Below are 19,092 nucleotides of genomic sequence, written 5' to 3'. Positions count from 1 at the left end.
ATGGGTTAACTGTCCGTTGCCATGCGTTTACACGCGTTGTTATGGGTTAACTGTCCGTTGCCATGCGTTTACACGCGTTGTTATGGGTTAACTGTCCGTTGCCATGCGTTGTTATGGGTTAACTGTCCGTTGCCATGCGTTGTTATGGGTTAACTGTCCGTTGCCATGCGTTGTTATGGGTTAACTGTCCGTTGCCATGCGTTTACACGCGTTGTTATGGGTTAACTGTCCGTTGCCATGCGTTGTTATGGGTTAACTGTCCGTTGCCATGCGTTTACACGCGTTGTAAACGGACAGTTAACCCATAACAACGCATGGCAACGGACAGTTAACCCATAACAACGCGTGTAAACGCATGGCAACGGACAGTTAACCCATAACAACGCGTGTAAACGCATGGCAACGGACAGTTAACCCATAACAACGCATGGCAACAGACAGTTAACCCATAACAACGCATGGCAACAGACAGGTAACCCATGGCAACGGTCAGGTAACCCATGGCAACGGTCAGGTAACCCATGGCAACGGACCGGTTACCATGGCAACAGACCGGTAACCCATGGCAACGGACCGGTAACCCATGGCAACGGACAGTTAACCCATAACAACGCATGGCAACGGACAGTTAACCCATAACCGGTCCGTTGCCATGCGTTTACACGCGTTGTTATGGGTTAACTGTCCGTTGCCATGCGTTGTTATGGGTTAACTGTCCGTTGCCATGCGTTGTTATGGGCTAACTGTCCGTTGCCATGCGTTGTTATGGGCTAACTGTCCGTTGCCATGCGTTGTTATGGGCGACGCGTGTAAACGCATGGCAACGGACAGTTAACCCATAACAACGCATGGCAACGGACAGTTAACCCATAACAACGCATGGCAACGGAGAGTTAACCCATAACAACGCGTGTAAACGCATGGCAACGGACAGTTAACCCATAACAACGCGTGTAAACGCATGGCAACGGACAGTTAACCCATAACAACGCGTGTAAACGCATGGCAACGGACAGTTAACCCATAACAACGCGTGGAAACGCATGGCAACGGACAGTGAACCCATAACAACGCATGGCAACGGACAGTTAACCCATAACAACGCGTGTAAACGCATGGCAACGGACAGTTAACCCATAACAACGCATGGCAACGGACAGTTAACCCATAACAACGCATGGAAACGGACAGTTAACCCATAACAACGCGTGTAAACGCATGGCAACGGACAGTTAACCCATAACAACGCATGGCAACGGACAGTTAACCCAAAACAACGCATGGCAACGGACAGTTAACCCATGGCAACGGTCAGGTAACCCATGGCAACGGTCAGTTATCCCATAACCAGTCCGTTGCCATGCATTTACACGCGTTGTTATGGGTTAACTGTCCGTTGCCATGCGTTTACACGCGTTGTTATGGGTTAACTGTCCGTTGCCATGCGTTGTTATGGGTTACCGGTCCGTTGCCATGGGTTACCGGTCCGTTGCCATGGTAACCGGTCGGTTGCCATGGGTTACCGGTCCGTTGCCATGGTAACCGGTCCGTTGCCATGGGTTACCTGACCGTTGCCATGGGTTACCTGACCGTTGCCATGGGTTACCTGTCCGTTGCCATGCGTTGTTATGGGTTAACTGTCCGTTGCCATGCGTTTACACGCGTTGTTATGGGTTAACTGTCCGTTGCCATGCGTTTACACGCGTTGTAAACGGACAGTTAACCCATAACAACGCATGGAAACGGACAGTTAGCCCATAACAACGCATGGCAACGGACAGTTAGCCCATAACAACGCATGGCAACGGACAGTTAGCCCATAACAATGCGTAACAACGCATGGCAACGGACAGTTAACCCATAACAACGCATGGCAACGGACTGTTAACCCATAACAATGCATGGCAACGGACAGTTAACCCATAAAAACGCGTGTAAACGCATGGCAACGGACAGTTAACCCATAACAGCGCGTGTAAACGCATGGCAACGGACAGTTAACCCATAACAACGCGTGTAAACGCATGGCAACGGACAGTTAACCCATAACAACGCGTGTAAACGCATGGCAACGGACAGTTAACCCATAACCGCGTGTAAACGCATGGCAACGGACAGTTAACCCATAACAACGCATGGCAACGGACAGTTAACCCATAACCGCGTGTAAACGCATGGCAACGGACAGTTAACCCATAACAACGCATGGCAACGGACAGGTAACCCATGGCAACGGTCAGGTAACCCATGGCAACGGTCAGGTAACCCATGGCAACGGACTGGTTACCATGGCAACGGACCGGTAACCCATGGCAACCGACCGGTTACCATGGCAACGGACCGGTAACCCATGGCAACGGACAGTTAACCCATAACAACGCATGGCAACGGACAGTAAACTCATGGCAACGGACAGTTAGCCCATAACAATGCGTAACAACGCATGGCAACGGACAGTAAACTCATGGCAACGGACAGTTAGCCCATAACAATGCGTAACAACGCATGGCAACGGACAGTTAACCCATAACAACGCATGGCAACGGACAGTTAGCCCATAACAATGCGTAACAACGCATGGCAACGGACAGTTAACCCATAACAACGCATGGCAACGGACAGTTAACCCATAACAACGCGTGTAAACGCATGGCAACGGACCGGTTATGGGATAACTGTCCGTTGCCATGGGTTACCGGTCCGTTGCCATGGGTTTCCTGACCGTTGCCATGGGTTACCTGACCGTTGCCATGGGTTACCTGTCCGTTGCCATGCTTTGTTATGGGTTAACTGTCCGTTGCCATGCGTTGTTATGGGTTAACTGTCCGTTGCCATGCGTTGTTACGCGTTGTTATGGGCTAACTGTCCGTTGCCATGCGTTGTTATGGGCTAACTGTCCGTTGCCATGCCTTGTTATGGGCTAACTGTCCGTTGCCATGCGTTGTTATGGGTTAACTGTCCGTTGCCATGCCTTGTTATGGGTTAACTGTCCGTTTACAACGCGTGTAAACGCATGGCAACGGACAGTTAACCCATAACAACGCATGGCAACGGACAGTTAACCCATGGCAATGGTCAGGAAACCCATGGCAACGGACCGGTAACCCATGGCAACGGACAGTTATCCCATAACCGGTCCGTTGCCATGCGTTTACACGCGTTGTTATGGGTTAACTGTTCGTTGCCATGCGTTGTTATGGGTTAACTGTCCGTTGCCATGGGTTACCGGTCCGTTGCCATGGGTTACCGGTCCGTTGCCATGGTAACCGGTCCGTTGCCATGGGTTACCGGTCCGTTGCCATGGTAACCGGTCCGTTGCCATGGGTTACCTGACCGTTGCCATGGGTTACCTGTCCGTTGCCATGCGTTGTTATGGGTTAACTGTCCGTTGCCATGCGTTTACACGCGTTGTTATGGGTTAACTGTCCGTTGCCATGCGTTGTTATGGGTTAACTGTCCGTTGCCATGCGTTTACACGCGTTGTTATGGGTTAACTGTCCTTTGCCATGCGTTCACACGCGCTGTTATGGGTTAACTGTCCGTTGCCATGCGTTTACACGCGTTTTTATGGGTTAACTGTCCGTTGCCATGCGTTGTTATGGGTTAACTGTCCGTTGCCATGCGTTTACACGCGTTGTTATGGGTTAACTGTCCGTTGCCATGCGTTGTTATGTGCTAACTGTCCGTTGCCATGAGTTTACTGTCCGTTGCCATGCGTTGTTATGGGTTAACTGTCCGTTGCCATGCGTTTACACGCGTTGTTATGGGTTAACTGTCCGTTGCCATGCGTTTACACGCGTTGTTATGGGTTAACTGTCCGTTGCCATGCGTTGTTATGGGTTAACTGTCCGTTGCCATGCGTTTACACGCGTTGTTATGGGTTAACTGTCCGTTGCCATGCGTTTACACGCGTTGTTATGGGTTAACTGTCCGTTGCCATGCGTTGTTATGGGTTAACTGTCCGTTGCCATGCGTTTACACGCGTTGTTATGGGTTAACTGTCCGTTGCCATGCGTTGTTATGGGTTAACTGTCCGTTGCCATGCGTTTACACGCGTTGTTATGGGTTAACTGTCCTTTGCCATGCGTTTACACGCGCTGTTATGGGTTAACTGTCCGTTGCCATGCGTTTACACGCGTTTTTATGGGTTAACTGTCCGTTGCCATGCGTTGTTATGGGTTAACTGTCCGTTGCCATGCGTTTACACGCGTTGTTATGGGTTAACTGTCCGTTGCCATGCGTTGTTATGTGCTAACTGTCCGTTGCCATGAGTTTACTGTCCGTTGCCATGCGTTGTTATGGGTTAACTGTCCGTTGCCATGCGTTTACACGCGTTGTTATGGGTTAACTGTCCGTTGCCATGCGTTTACACGCGTTGTTATGGGTTAACTGTCCGTTGCCATGCGTTGTTATGGGTTAACTGTCCGTTGCCATGCGTTTACACGCGTTGTTATGGGTTAACTGTCCGTTGCCATGCGTTTACACGCGTTGTTATGGGTTAACTGTCCGTTGCCATGCGTTGTTATGGGTTAACTGTCCGTTGCCATGCGTTTACACGCGTTGTTATGGGTTAACTGTCCGTTGCCATGCGTTTACACGCGTTGTTATGGGTTAACTGTCCGTTGCCATGCGTTTACACGCGTTGTAAACGGACAGTTAGCCCATAACAACGCATGGCAACGGACAGTTAGCCCATAACAATGCGTAACAACGCATGGCAACGGACAGTTAACCCATAACAACGCATTGCAACGGACAGTTAGCCCATAACAATGCGTAACAACGCATGGCAACGGACAGTTAACCCATAACAACGCATTGCAACGGACAGTTAGCCCATAACAATGCGTAACAACGCATGGCAACGGACAGTTAACCCATAACAACGCATGGCAACGGACTGTTAACCCATAACAACGCATGGCAACGGACAGTTAACCCATAACAACGCGTGTAAACGCATTGCAACGGACAGTTAACCCATAACTGGTCCGTTGCCATGCGTTTACACGCGTTGTTATGGGTTAACTGTCCGTTGCCATGCGTTGTTATGGGTTAACTGTCCGTTACCATGCGTTTACACGCGTTGTTATGGGTTAACTGTCCGTTGCCATGCGTTGTTATGGGTTAACTGTCCGTTGCCATGCGTTGTTATGGGTTAACTGTCCGTTGCCATGCGTTGTTATGGGTTAACTGTCCGTTGCCATGCGTTGTTACGCATTGTTATGGGCTAACTGTCCGTTGCCATGAGTTTACTGTCCGTTGCCATGCGTTGTTATGGGCTAACTGTCCGTTGCCATGAGTTTACTGTCCGTTGCCATGCGTTGTTATGGGTTAACTGTCCGTTGCCATGCGTTTACACGCGTTGTTATGGGTTAACTGTCCGTTGCCATGCGTTTACACGCGTTGTTATGGGTTAACTGTCCGTTGCCATGCGTTGTTATGGGTTAACTGTCCGTTGCCATGCGTTGTTATGGGTTAACTGTCCGTTGCCATGCGTTGTTATGGGTTAAATGTCCGTTGCCATGCGTTTACACGCGTTGTTATGGGTTAACTGTCCGTTGCCATGCGTTTACACGCGCTGTTATGGGTTAACTGTCCGTTGCCATGCGTTTACACGCGTTTTTATGGGTTAACTGCCCGTTGCCATGCGTTGTTATGGGTTAACTGTCCGTTGCCATGCGTTGTTATGGGTTAACTGTCCGTTGCCATGCGTTTACACGCGTTGTTATGGGTTAACTGTCCGTTGCCATGCGTTGTTATGGGTTAACTGTCCGTTGCCATGCGTTTACACGCGTTGTTATGGGTTAACTGTCCGTTGCCATGCGTTGTTATGGGTTAACTGTCCGTTGCCATGCGTTGTTATGGGTTAACTGTCCGTTGCCATGCGTTGTTATGGGTTAACTGTCCGTTGCCATGCGTTTACACGCGTTGTAAACGGACAGTTAACCCATAACAACGCATGGCAACGGACAGTTAGCCCATAACAACGCATGGCAACGGACAGTTAGCCCATAACAATGCGTAACAACGCATGGCAACGGACAGTTAGCCCATAACAATGCGTAACAATGCATGGCAACGGACAGTTAACCCATAACAACGCATGGCAACGGACTGTTAACCCATAACAACGCATGGCAACGGACAGTTAACCCATAAAAACGCGTGTAAACGCATGGCAACGGACAGTTAACCCATAACAACGCGTGTAAACGCATGGCAACGGACAGTTAACCCATAACAATGCATGGCAACGGACAGGTAACCCATGGCAACGGTCAGGTAACCCATGGCAACGGTCAGGTAACCCATGGCAACGGACCGGTTACCATGGCAACGGACCGGTAACCCATGGCAACCGACCGGTAACCCATGGCAACGGACCGGTAACCCATGGCAACGGACCAGTAACCCATAACAACGCGTGTAAACGCATGGCAACGGACAGTTAACCCATAACAACGTGTGTAAACGCATGGCAACGGACTGGTTATGGGATAACTGACCGTTGCCATGGGTTACCTGACCGTTGCCATGGGTTAACTGTCCGTTGCCATGCGTTGTTATGGGTTAACTGTCCGTTGCCATGCGTTGTTATGGGTTAACTGTCCGTTGCCATGCGTTGTTATGGGCTAACTGTCCGTTGCCATGCTTTGTTATGGGTTAACTGTCCGTTGCCATGCGTTGTTACGCGTTGTTATGGGCTAACTGTCCGTTGCCATGCGTTGTTATGGGTTAACTGTCCGTTGCCATGCGTTTACACGCGTTGTTATGGGTTAACTGTCCGTTGCCATGCGTTTACACGCGTTGTTATGGGTTAACTGTCCGTTGCCATGCGTTTACACGCGTTGTTATGGGTTAACTGTCCGTTGCCATGCGTTGTTATGGGTTAACTGTCCGTTGCCATGGGTTACCGGTCCGTTGCCATGGGTTACCGGTCCGTTGCCATGGTAACCGGTCGGTTGCCATGGGTTACCGGTCCGTTGCCATGGTAACCGGTCCGTTGCCATGGGTTACCTGACCGTTGCCATGGGTTACCTGATCGTTGCCATGGGTTACCTGTCCGTTGCCATGCGTTGTTATGGGTTAACTGTCCGTTGCCATGCGTTTACACGCGCTGTTATGGGTTAACTGTCCGTTGCCATGCGTTTACACGCGTTGTAAACGGACAGTTAACCCATAACAACGCATGGAAACGGACAGTTAGCCCATAACAACGCATGGCAACGGACAGTTAGCCCATAACAACGCATGGCAACGGACAGTTAGCCCATAACAATGCGCAACAACGCATGGCAACGGACAGTTAACCCATAACAACGCATGGCAACGGACTGTTAACCCATAACAACGCATGGCAACGGACAGTTAACCCATAACAACGCATGGCAACGGACTGTTAACCCATAACAACGCATGGCAACGGACAGTTAACCCATAACAACGCATGGCAACGGACTGTTAACCCATAACAACGCATGGCAACGGACAGTTAACCCATAACAACGCGTGTAAACGCATGGCAACGGACAGTTAACCCATAACAACGCATGGCAACGGACAGTTAACCCATAAAAACGCGTGTAAACGCATGGCAACGGACAGTTAACCCATAACAGCGCGTGTAAACGCATGGCAACGGACAGTTAACCCATAACAACGCATGGCAACGGACAGTTAACCCATAACAACGCATGGCAACGGACAGTTAACCCATAACAACGCGTGTAAACGCATGGCAACGGACAGTTAACCCATAACAACGCATGGCAACGGACAGGTAACCCATGGCAACGGTCAGGTAACCCATGGCAACGGTCAGGTAACCCATGGCAACGGACCGGTTACCATGGCAACGGACCGGTAACCCATGGCAACCGACCGGTAACCCATGGCAACGGACCGGTAACCCATGGCAACGGACCAGTAACCCATAACAACGCGTGTAAACGCATGGCAACGGACAGTTAACCCATAACAACGCGTGTAAACGCATGGCAACGGACTGGTTATGGGATAACTGACCGTTGCCATGGGTTACCTGACCGTTGCCATGGGTTAACTGTCCGTTGCCATGCGTTGTTATGGGTTAACTGTCCGTTGCCATGCGTTGTTATGGGTTAACTGTCCGTTGCCATGCGTTGTTATGGGCTAACTGTCCGTTGCCATGCTTTGTTATGGGTTAACTGTCCGTTGCCATGCGTTGTTACGCGTTGTTATGGGCTAACTGTCCGTTGCCATGCGTTGTTATGGGTTAACTGTCCGTTGCCATGCGTTTACACGCGTTGTTATGGGTTAACTGTCCGTTGCCATGCGTTGTTATGGGTTAACTGTCCGTTGCCATGGGTTACCGGTCCGTTGCCATGGGTTACCGGTCCGTTGCCATGGTAACCGGTCCGTTGCCATGGGTTACGGTCCGTTGCCATGGTAACCGGTCCGTTGCCATGGGTTACCTGACCGTTGCCATGGGTTACCTGATCGTTGCCATGGGTTACCTGTCCGTTGCCATGCGTTGTTATGGGTTAACTGTCCGTTGCCATGCGTTTACACGCGTTGTTATGGGTTAACTGTCCGTTGCCATGCGTTTACACGCGTTGTTATGGGTTAACTGTCCGTTGCCATGCATTGTTATGGGTTAACTGTCCGTTGCCATGCGTTGTTATGGGTTAACTGTCCGTTTACAACGCGTGTAAACGCATTGCAACGGACAGTTAACCCATAACTGGTCCGTTGCCATGCGTTTACACGCGTTGTTATGGGTTAACTGTCCGTTGCCATGCGTTGTTATGGGTTAACTGTCCGTTGCCATGCGTTTACACGCGTTGTTATGGGTTAACTGTCCGTTGCCATGCGTTGTTATGGGTTAACTGTCCGTTGCCATGCGTTGTTATGGGTTAACTGTCCGTTGCCATGCGTTTACACGCGTTGTTATGGGTTAACTATCCGTTGCCATGCGTTGTTATGGGTTAACTGTCCGTTGCCATGCGTTGTTACGCATTGTTATGGGCTAACTGTCCGTTGCCATGAGTTTACTGTCCGTTGCCATGCGTTGTTATGGGTTAACTGTCCGTTGCCATGCGTTTACACGCGTTGTTATGGGTTAACTGTCCGTTGCCATGCGTTTACACGCGTTGTTATGGGTTAACTGTCCGTTGCCATGCGTTGTTATGGGTTAACTGTCCGTTGCCATGCGTTTACACGCGTTGTTATGGGTTAACTGTCCGTTGCCATGCGTTTACACGCGCTGTTATGGGTTAACTGTCCGTTGCCATGCGTTTACACGCGTTTTTATGGGTTAACTGTCCGTTGCCATGCGTTGTTATGGGTTAACTGTCCGTTGCCATGCGTTTACACGCGTTGTTATGGGTTAACTGTCCGTTGCCATGCGTTTACACGCGTTGTAAACGGACAGTTAACACATAACAACGCATGGAAACGGACAGTTAGCCCATAACAACGCATGGCAACGGACAGTTAGCCCATAACAACGCATGGCAACGGACAGTTAGCCCATAACAATGCGTAACAACGCATGGCAACGGACAGTTAACCCATAACAACGCATGGCAACGGACTGTTAACCCATAACAACGCATGGCAACGGACAGTTAACCCATAACAACGCATGGCAACGGACTGTTAACCCATAACAACGCATGGCAACGGACAGTTAACCCATAACAACGCGTGTAAACGCATGGCAACGGACAGTTAACCCATAACAACGCATGGCAACGGACAGTTAACCCATAAAAACGCGTGTAAACGCATGGCAACGGACAGTTAACCCATAACAGCGCGTGTAAACGCATGGCAACGGACAGTTAACCCATAACAACGCATGGCAACGGACAGTTAACCCATAACAACGCATGGCAACGGACAGTTAACCCATAACAACGCGTGTAAACGCATGGCAACGGACAGTTAACCCATAACAACGCATGGCAACGGACAGGTAACCCATGGCAACGGTCAGGTAACCCATGGCAACGGTCAGGTAACCCATGGCAACGGACCGGTTACCATGGCAACGGACCGGTAACCCATGGCAACCGACCGGTAACCCATGGCAACGGACCGGTAACCCATGGCAACGGACCGGTAACCCATAACAACGCGTGTAAACGCATGGCAACGGACAGTTAACCCATAACAACGCGTGTAAACGCATGGCAACGGACTGGTTATGGGATAACTGACCATTGCCATGGGTTACCTGACCGTTGCCATGGGTTAACTGTCCGTTGCCATGCGTTGTTATGGGTTAACTGTCCGTTGCCATGCGTTGTTATGGGTTAACTGTCCGTTGCCATGCGTTGTTATGGGTTAACTGTCCGTTGCCATGCGTTTACACGCGTTGTTATGGGTTAACTGTCAGTTGCCATGCGTTTACACGCGTTGTTATGGGTTAACTGTCCGTTGCCATGCGTTGTTATGGGTTAACTGTCCGTTGCCATGGGTTACCGGTCCGTTGCCATGGGTTACCGGTCCGTTGCCATGGTAACCGGTCGGTTGCCATGGGTTACCGGTCCGTTGCCATGGTAACCGGTCCGTTGCCATGGGTTACCTGACCGTTGCCATGGGTTACCTGATCGTTGCCATGGGTTACCTGTCCGTTGCCATGCGTTGTTATGGGTTAACTGTCCGTTGCCATGCGTTTACACGCGTTGTTATGGGTTAACTGTCCGTTGCCATGCGTTTACACGCGTTGTTATGGGTTAACTGTCCGTTGCCATGCGTTGTTATGGGTTAACTGTCCGTTGCCATGCGTTGTTATGGGTTAACTGTCCGTTGCCATGCGTTGTTATGGGTTAACTGTCCGTTGCCATGCGTTTACACGCGTTGTTATGGGTTAACTGTCCGTTGCCATGCGTTGTTATGGGTTAACTGTCCGTTGCCATGCGTTGTTATGGGTTAACTGTCCGTTGCCATGCGTTGTTACGCATTGTTATGGGCTAACTGTCCGTTGCCATGAGTTTACTGTCCGTTGCCATGCGTTGTTATGGGTTAACTGTCCTTTGCCATGCGTTTACACGCGTTGTTATGGGTTAACTGTCCGTTGCCATGCGTTGTTATGGGTTAACTGTCCGTTGCCATGCGTTGTTATGGGTTAACTGTCCGTTGCCATGCGTTTAAATGCGTTGTTATGGGTTAACTGTCCGTTGCCATGCGTTGTTATGGGTTAACAGTCCGTTGCCATGCGTTTTTATGGGTTAACTGTCCGTTGCCATGCGTTGTTACGCATTGTTATGGGCTAACTGTCCGTTGCCATGCGTTCTAATGGGTTAACTGTCCGTTGCCATGCGTTGTTATGGGTTAACTGTCCGTTGCCATGCGTTTACACGCGTTGTAAACGGACAGTTAACCCATAACAACGCATGGAAACGGACAGTTAACCCATAACAACGCATGGCAACGGACAGTTAACCCATAAAAACGCATGGCAACGGACTGTTAACCCATAACAACGCATGGCAACGGACAGTTAACCCATAACAACGCGTGTAAACGCATGGCAACGGACAGTTAACCCATAACAACGCATGGCAACGGACAGTTAACCCATAAAAACGCGTGTAAACGCATGGCAACGGACAGTTAACCCATAACAGCGCGTGTAAACGCATGGCAATGGACAGTTAACCCATAACAACGCGTGTAAACGCATGGCAACGGACAGTTAACCCATAACAACGCATGGCAACGGACAGGTAACCCATGGCAACGGTCAGGTAACCCATGGCAACGGTCAGGTAACCCATGGCAACGGACCGGTTACCATGGCAACGGACCGGTAACCCATGGCAACCGACCGGTAACCCATGGCAACCGACCGGTAACCCATGGCAACGGACCGGTAACCCATGGCAACGGACCAGTAACCCATAACAACGCGTGTAAACGCATGGCAACGGACAGTTAACCCATAACAACGCGTGTAAACGCATGGCAACGGACTGGTTATGGGATAACTGACCGTTGCCATGGGTTACCTGACCGTTGCCATGGGTTAACTGTCCGTTGCCATGCGTTGTTATGGGCTAACTGTCCGTTGCCATGCGTTGTTATGGGCTAACTGTCCGTTGCCATGCGTTGTTATGGGCTAACTGTCCGTTGCCATGCGTTGTTATGGGCTAACTGTCCGTTGCCATGCGTTGTTATGGGCTAACTGTCCGTTGCCATGCGTTTACACGCGTTGTTATGGGTTAACTGTCCGTTGCCATGCGTTTACACGCGTTGTTATGGGTTAACTGTCCGTTGCCATGCGTTTACACGCGTTGTTATGGGTTAACTGTCCGTTGCCATGCGTTGTTATGGGTTAACTGTCCGTTGCCATGCGTTTACACGCGTTGTTATGGGTTAACTGTCCGTTGCCATGCGTTTACACGCGCTGTTATGGGTTAACTGTCCGTTGCCATGCGTTTACACGCGTTTTTATGGGTTAACTGTCCGTTGCCATGCGTTGTTATGGGTTAACTGTCCGTTGCCATGGGTTACCGGTCCGTTGCCAAGGGTTACCGGTCCGTTGCCATGGTAACCGGTCGGTTGCCATGGGTTACCGGTCCGTTGCCATGGTAACCGGTCCGTTGCCATGGGTTACCTGACCGTTGCCATGGGTTACCTGATCGTTGCCATGGGTTACCTGTCCGTTGCCATGCGTTGTTATGGGTTAACTGTCCGTTGCCATGCGTTTACACGCGTTGTTATGGGTTAACTGTCCGTTGCCATGCGTTTACACGCGTTGTTATGGGTTAACTGTCCGTTGCCATGCGTTGTTATGGGTTAACTGTCCGTTGCCATGCGTTTACACGCGTTGTTATGGGTTAACTGTCCGTTGCCATGCGTTGTTATGGGTTAACTGTCCGTTGCCATGCGTTGTTATGGGTTAACTGTCCGTTGCCATGCGTTGTTACGCATTGTTATGGGCTAACTGTCCGTTGCCATGCGTTGTTATGGGTTAACTGTCCGTTGCCATGCGTTGTTACGCATTGTTATGGGCTAACTGTCCGTTGCCATGAGTTTACTGTCCGTTGCCATGCGTTGTTATGGGTGAACTGTCCGTTGCCATGCGTTTACACGCGTTGTTATGGGTTAACTGTCCGTTGCCATGCGTTTACACGCGTTGTTATGGGTTAACTGTCCGTTGCCATGCGTTGTTATGGGTTAACTGTCCGTTGCCATGCGTTTACACGCGTTGTTATGGGTTAACTGTCCGTTGCCATGCGTTGTTATGGGTTAACTGTCCGTTGCCATGCGTTTACACGCGTTGTTATGGGTTAACTGTCCGTTGCCATGCGTTTACACGCGTTGTTATGGGTTAACTGTCCATTGCCATGCGTTGTTATGGGTTAACTGTCCGTTGCCATGCGTTTACACGCGTTGTTATGGGTTAACTGTCCTTTGCCATGCGTTTACACGCGCTGTTATGGGTTAACTGTCCGTTGCCATGCGTTTACACGCGTTTTTATGGGTTAACTGTCCGTTGCCATGCGTTGTTATGGGTTAACTGTCCGTTGCCATGCGTTTACACGCGTTGTTATGGGTTAACTGTCCGTTGCCATGCGTTGTTATGGGTTAACAGTCCGTTGCCATGCGTTGTTATGGGTTAACTGTCCGTTGCCATGCGTTGTTATGGGTTAACAGTCCGTTGCCATGCGTTGTTACGCATTGTTATGGGCTAACTGTCCGTTGCAATGCGTTGTTATGGGTTAACTGTCCGTTGCCATGCGTTGTTACGCATTGTTATGGGCTAACTGTCCGTTGCCATGCGTTGTTATGGGCTAACTGTCCGTTGCCATGCGTTGTTATGGGCTAACTGTCCGTTGCCATGCGTTGTTATGGGTTAACTGTCCGTTTACAACGCGTGTAAATGCATGGCAACGGACAGTTAACCCATAACAACGCGTGTAAACGCATGGCAACGGACAGTTAACCCATAACAACGCGTGTAAACGCATGGCAACGGACAGTTAACCCATAACAACGCATGGCAACGGACAGTTAACCCATAACAACGCGTGTAAACGCATGGCAACGGACAGTTAACCCATAACAACGCATGGCAACGGACAGTTAACCCATAACAACGCGTGTAAACGCATGGCAACGGACAGTTAACCCATAACAACGCGTGTAAACGCATGGCAACGGACAGTTAACCCATAACAACGCATGGCAACGGACAGTTAACCCATAACAACGCGTGTAAACGCATGGCAACGGACAGTTAACCCATAACAACGCGTGTAAACGCATGGCAACGGACAGTTAACCCATAACAACGCATGGCAACGGACAGTAAACTCATGGCAACGGACAGTTAGCACATAACAACGCATGGCAACGGACAGTTAACCCATAACAACGCGTGTAAACGCATGGCAACGGAGAGTTAACCCATAACAAAGCATGGCAACGGACAGTTAACCCATAACAACGCGTGTAAACGCATGGCAACGGACAGTTAACCCATAACAACGCGTGTAAACGCATGGCAACGGACAGTTAACCCATAACAACGCATGGCAACGGACAGTTAACCCATGGCAACGGTCAGGTAACCCATGGCAACGGTCAGGAGACCCATGGCAACGGACCGGTAACCCATGGCAACGGACAGTTATCCCATAACCGGTCCGTTGCCATGCGTTTACACGCGTTGTTATGGGTTAACTGTTCGTTGCCATGCGTTGTTTTTTTTTGTTAACTGTCCGTTGCCATGCGTTTACACGCGTTGTTATGGGTTAACTGTCCGTTGCCATGCGTTTACACGCGTTGTTATGGGTTAACTGTCCGTTGCCATGCGTTGTTATGGGTTAACTGTCCGTTGCCATGGGTTACCGGTCCGTTGCCATGGGTTACCGGTCCGTTGCCATGGTAACCGGTCGGTTGCCATGGGTTACCGGTCCGTTGCCATGGTAACCGGTCCGTTGCCATGGGTTACCTGACCGTTGCCATGGGTAACCTGATCGTTGCCATGGGTTACCTGTCCGTTGCCATGCGTTGTTATGGGTTAACTGTCCGTTGCCATGCGTTTACACGCGTTGTTATGGGTTAACTGTCCGTTGCCATGCGTTTACACGCGTTGTTATGGGTTAACTGTCCGTTGCCATGCGTTGTTATGGGTTAACTGTCCGTTGCCATGCGTTTACACGCGTTGTTATGGGTTAACTGTCCTTTGCCATGCGTTTACACGCGCTGTTATGGGTTAACTGTCCGTTGCCATGCGTTTACACGCGTTTTTATGGGTTAACTGTCCGTTGCCATGCGTTGTTATGGGTTAACTGTCCGTTGCCATGCGTTTACACGCGTTGTTATGGGTTAACTGTCCGTTGCCATGCGTTGTTATGGGTTAACAGTCCGTTGCCATGCGTTGTTATGGGTTAACTGTCCGTTGCCATGCGTTGTTATGGGTTAACAGTCTGTTGCCATGCGTTGTTACGCATTGTTATGGGCTAACTGTCCGTTGCAATGCGTTGTTATGGGTTAACTGTCCGTTGCCATGCGTTGTTACGCATTGTTATGGGCTAACTGTCCGTTGCCATGCGTTGTTATGGGCTAACTCCGTTGCCATGCGTTGTTATGGGCTAACTGTCCGTTGCCATGCGTTGTTATGGGTTAACTGTCCGTTTACAACGCGTGTAAACGCATGGCAACGGACAGTTAACCCATAACAACGCGTGTAAACGCATGGCAACGGACAGTTAACCCATAACAACGCGTGTAAACGCATGGCAACGGACAGTTAACCCATAACAACGCATGGCAACGGACAGTTAACCCATGGCAACGGTCAGGTAACCCATGGCAACGGTCAGGAAACCCATGGCAACGGACCGGTAACCCATGGCAACGGACAGTTATCCCATAACCGGTCCGTTACCATGCGTTTACACGCGTTGTTATGGGTTAACTGTTCGTTGCCATGCGTTGTTTTTTTTTGTTAACTGTCCGTTGCCATGCGTTTACACGCGTTGTTATGGGTTAACTGTCCGTTGCCATGCGTTTACACGCGTTGTTATGGGTTAACTGTCCGTTGCCATGCGTTGTTATGGGTTAACTGTCCGTTGCCATGGGTTACCGGTCCGTTGCCATGGGTTACCGGTCCGTTGCCATGGTAACCGGTCGGTTGCCATGGGTTACCGGTCCGTTGCCATGGTAACCGGTCCGTTGCCATGGGTTACCTGACCGTTGCCATGGGTAACCTGATCGTTGCCATGGGTTACCTGTCCGTTGCCATGCGTTGTTATGGGTTAACTGTCCGTTGCCATGCGTTTACACGCGTTGTTATGGGTTAACTGTCCGTTGCCATGCGTTTACACGCGTTGTTATGGGTTAACTGTCCGTTGCCATGCGTTGTTATGGGTTAACTGTCCGTTGCCATGCGTTGTTATGGGTTAACTGTCCGTTTACAACGCGTGTAAACGCATTGCAACGGACAGTTAACCCATAACTGGTCCGTTGCCATGCGTTTACACGCGTTGTTATGGGTTAACTGTCCGTTGCCATGCGTTGTTATGGGTTAACTGTCCGTTGCCATGCGTTTACACGCGTTGTTATGGGTTAACTGTCCGTTGCCATGCGTTGTTATTTGTTAACAGTCCGTTGCCATGCGTTTTTATGGGTTAACTGTCCGTTGCCATGCGTTGTTATGGGTTAACTGTCCGTTTCCATGCGTTGTTATGGGTTAACTGTCCGTTGCCATGCGTTGTTACGCATTGTTATGGGCTAACTGTCCGTTGCAATGCGTTGTTACGCATTGTTATGGGCTAACTGTCCGTTGCAATGCGTTGTTATGGGTTAACTGTCCGTTGCCATGCGTTGTTATGGGTTAACTGTCCGTTTACAACGCGTGTAAACGCATGGCAACGGACAGTTAACCCATAACAGCGCGTGTAAACGCATGGCAACGGACAGTTAACCCATAACAACGCATGGCAACGGACAGTTAACCCATAACAGCGCGTGTAAACGCATGGCAACGGACAGTTAACCCATAACAACGCATGGCAACGGACAGTTAACCCATAACAGCGCGTGTAAACGCATGGCAACGGACAGTTAACCCATAACAACGCATGGCAACGGACAGTTAACCCATAACAGCGCGTGTAAACGCATGGCAACGGACAGTTAACCCATAACAACGCATGGCAACGGACAGTTAACCCATAACAGCGCGTGTAAACGCATGGCAACGGACAGTTAACCCATAACCGGTCCGTTGCCATGCGTTTACACGCGTTGTTATGGGTTAACTGTTCGTTGCCATGCGTTGTTTTATTTTGTTAACTGTCCGTTGCCATGCGTTTACACGCGTTGTTATGGGTTAACTGTCCGTTGCCATGCGTTTACACGCGTTGTTATGGGTTAACTGTCCGTTGCCATGCGTTGTTATGGGTTAACTGTCCGTTGCCATGGGTTACCGGTCCGTTGCCAAGGGTTACCGGTCCGTTGCCATGGTAACCGGTCGGTTGCCATGGGTTACCTGACCGTTGCCATGGGTTACCTGATCGTTGCCATGGGTTACCTGTCCGTTGCCATGCGTTGTTATGGGTTAACTGTCCGTTGCCATGCGTTTACACGCGTTGTTATGGGTTAACTGTCCGTTGCCATGCGTTGTTATGGGTTAACTGTCCGTTGCCATGCGTTGTTATGGGTTAACTGTCCGTTGCCATGCGTTGTTATGGGCTAACTGTCCGTTGCCATGCTTTGTTATGGGTTAACTGTCCGTTGCCATGCGTTGTTACGCGTTGTTATGGGCTAACTGTCCGTTGCCATGCGTTGTTATGGGTTAACTGTCCGTTGCCATGCGTTTACACGCGTTGTTATGGGTTAACTGTCCGTTGCCATGCGTTGTTATGGGTTAACTGTCCGTTGCCATGCGTTTTTATGGGTTAACTGTCCGTTTACAACGCGTGTAAACGCATTGGAACGGACAGTTAACCCATAACTGGTCCGTTGCCATGCGTTTACACGCGTTGTTATGGGTTAACTGTCCGTTGCCATGCGTTGTTATGGGTTAACTGTCCGTTGCCATGCGTTTACACGCGTTGTTATGGGTTAACTGTCCGTTGCCATGCGTTGTTATGGGTTAACTGTCCGTTGCCATGCGTTGTTATGGGTTAACTGTCCGTTGCCATGCGTTGTTATGGGTTAACTGTCCGTTGCCATGCGTTGTTATGGGTTAACTGTCCGTTGCCATGCGTTGTTACGCATTGTTATGGGCTAACTGTCCGTTGCCATGAGTTTACTGTCCGTTGCCATGCGTTGTTATGGGTTAACTGTCCGTTGCCATGCGTTTACACGCGTTGTTATGGGTTAACTGTCCGTTGCCATGCGTTTACACGCGTTGTTATGGGTTAACTGTCCGTTGCCATGCGTTTACACGCGTTGTTATGGGTTAACTGTCCGTTGCCATGCGTTTACACGCGTTTTTATGGGTTAACTGTCCGTTGCCATGCGTTGTTATGGGTTAACTGTCCGTTGAAATGCGTTTACACGCGTTGTAAACGGACAGTTAACCCATAACAACGCATGGCAACGGACTGTTAACCCATAACAACGCATGGCAACGGACAGTTAACCCATAAAAACGCGTGTAAACGCATGGCAACGGACAGTTAACCCATAACAGCGCGTGTAAACGCATGGCAACGGACAGTTAACCCATAACAACGCGTGTAAACGCATGGCAACGGACAGTTAACCCATAACAATACATGGCAACGGACAGTTAACCCATAACAACGCGTGTAAACGCATGGCAACGGACAGTTAACCCATAACAACGCGTGTAAACGCATGGCAACGGACAGTTAACCCATAACAACGCATGGCAACGGACAGGTAACCCATGGCAACGGTCAGGTAACCCATGGCAACGGTCAGGTAACCCATGGCAACGGACCGGTTACCATGGCAACGGACCGGTAACCCATGGCAACCGACCGGTAACCCATGGCAACGGACCGGTAACCCATGGCAACGGACCGGTAACCCATAACAACGCGTGTAAACGCATGGCAACGGACAGTTAACCCATAACAACGTGTGTAAACGCATGGCAACGGACTGGTTATGGGA

This window comes from Astatotilapia calliptera, chromosome 14 (genome assembly GCF_964374335.1).
Source record: "Astatotilapia calliptera chromosome 14, fAstCal68.1, whole genome shotgun sequence".
Taxonomy (NCBI): Eukaryota; Metazoa; Chordata; class Actinopteri; order Cichliformes; family Cichlidae; genus Astatotilapia; species Astatotilapia calliptera.
This window is presented reverse-complemented; position numbering follows the sequence as displayed.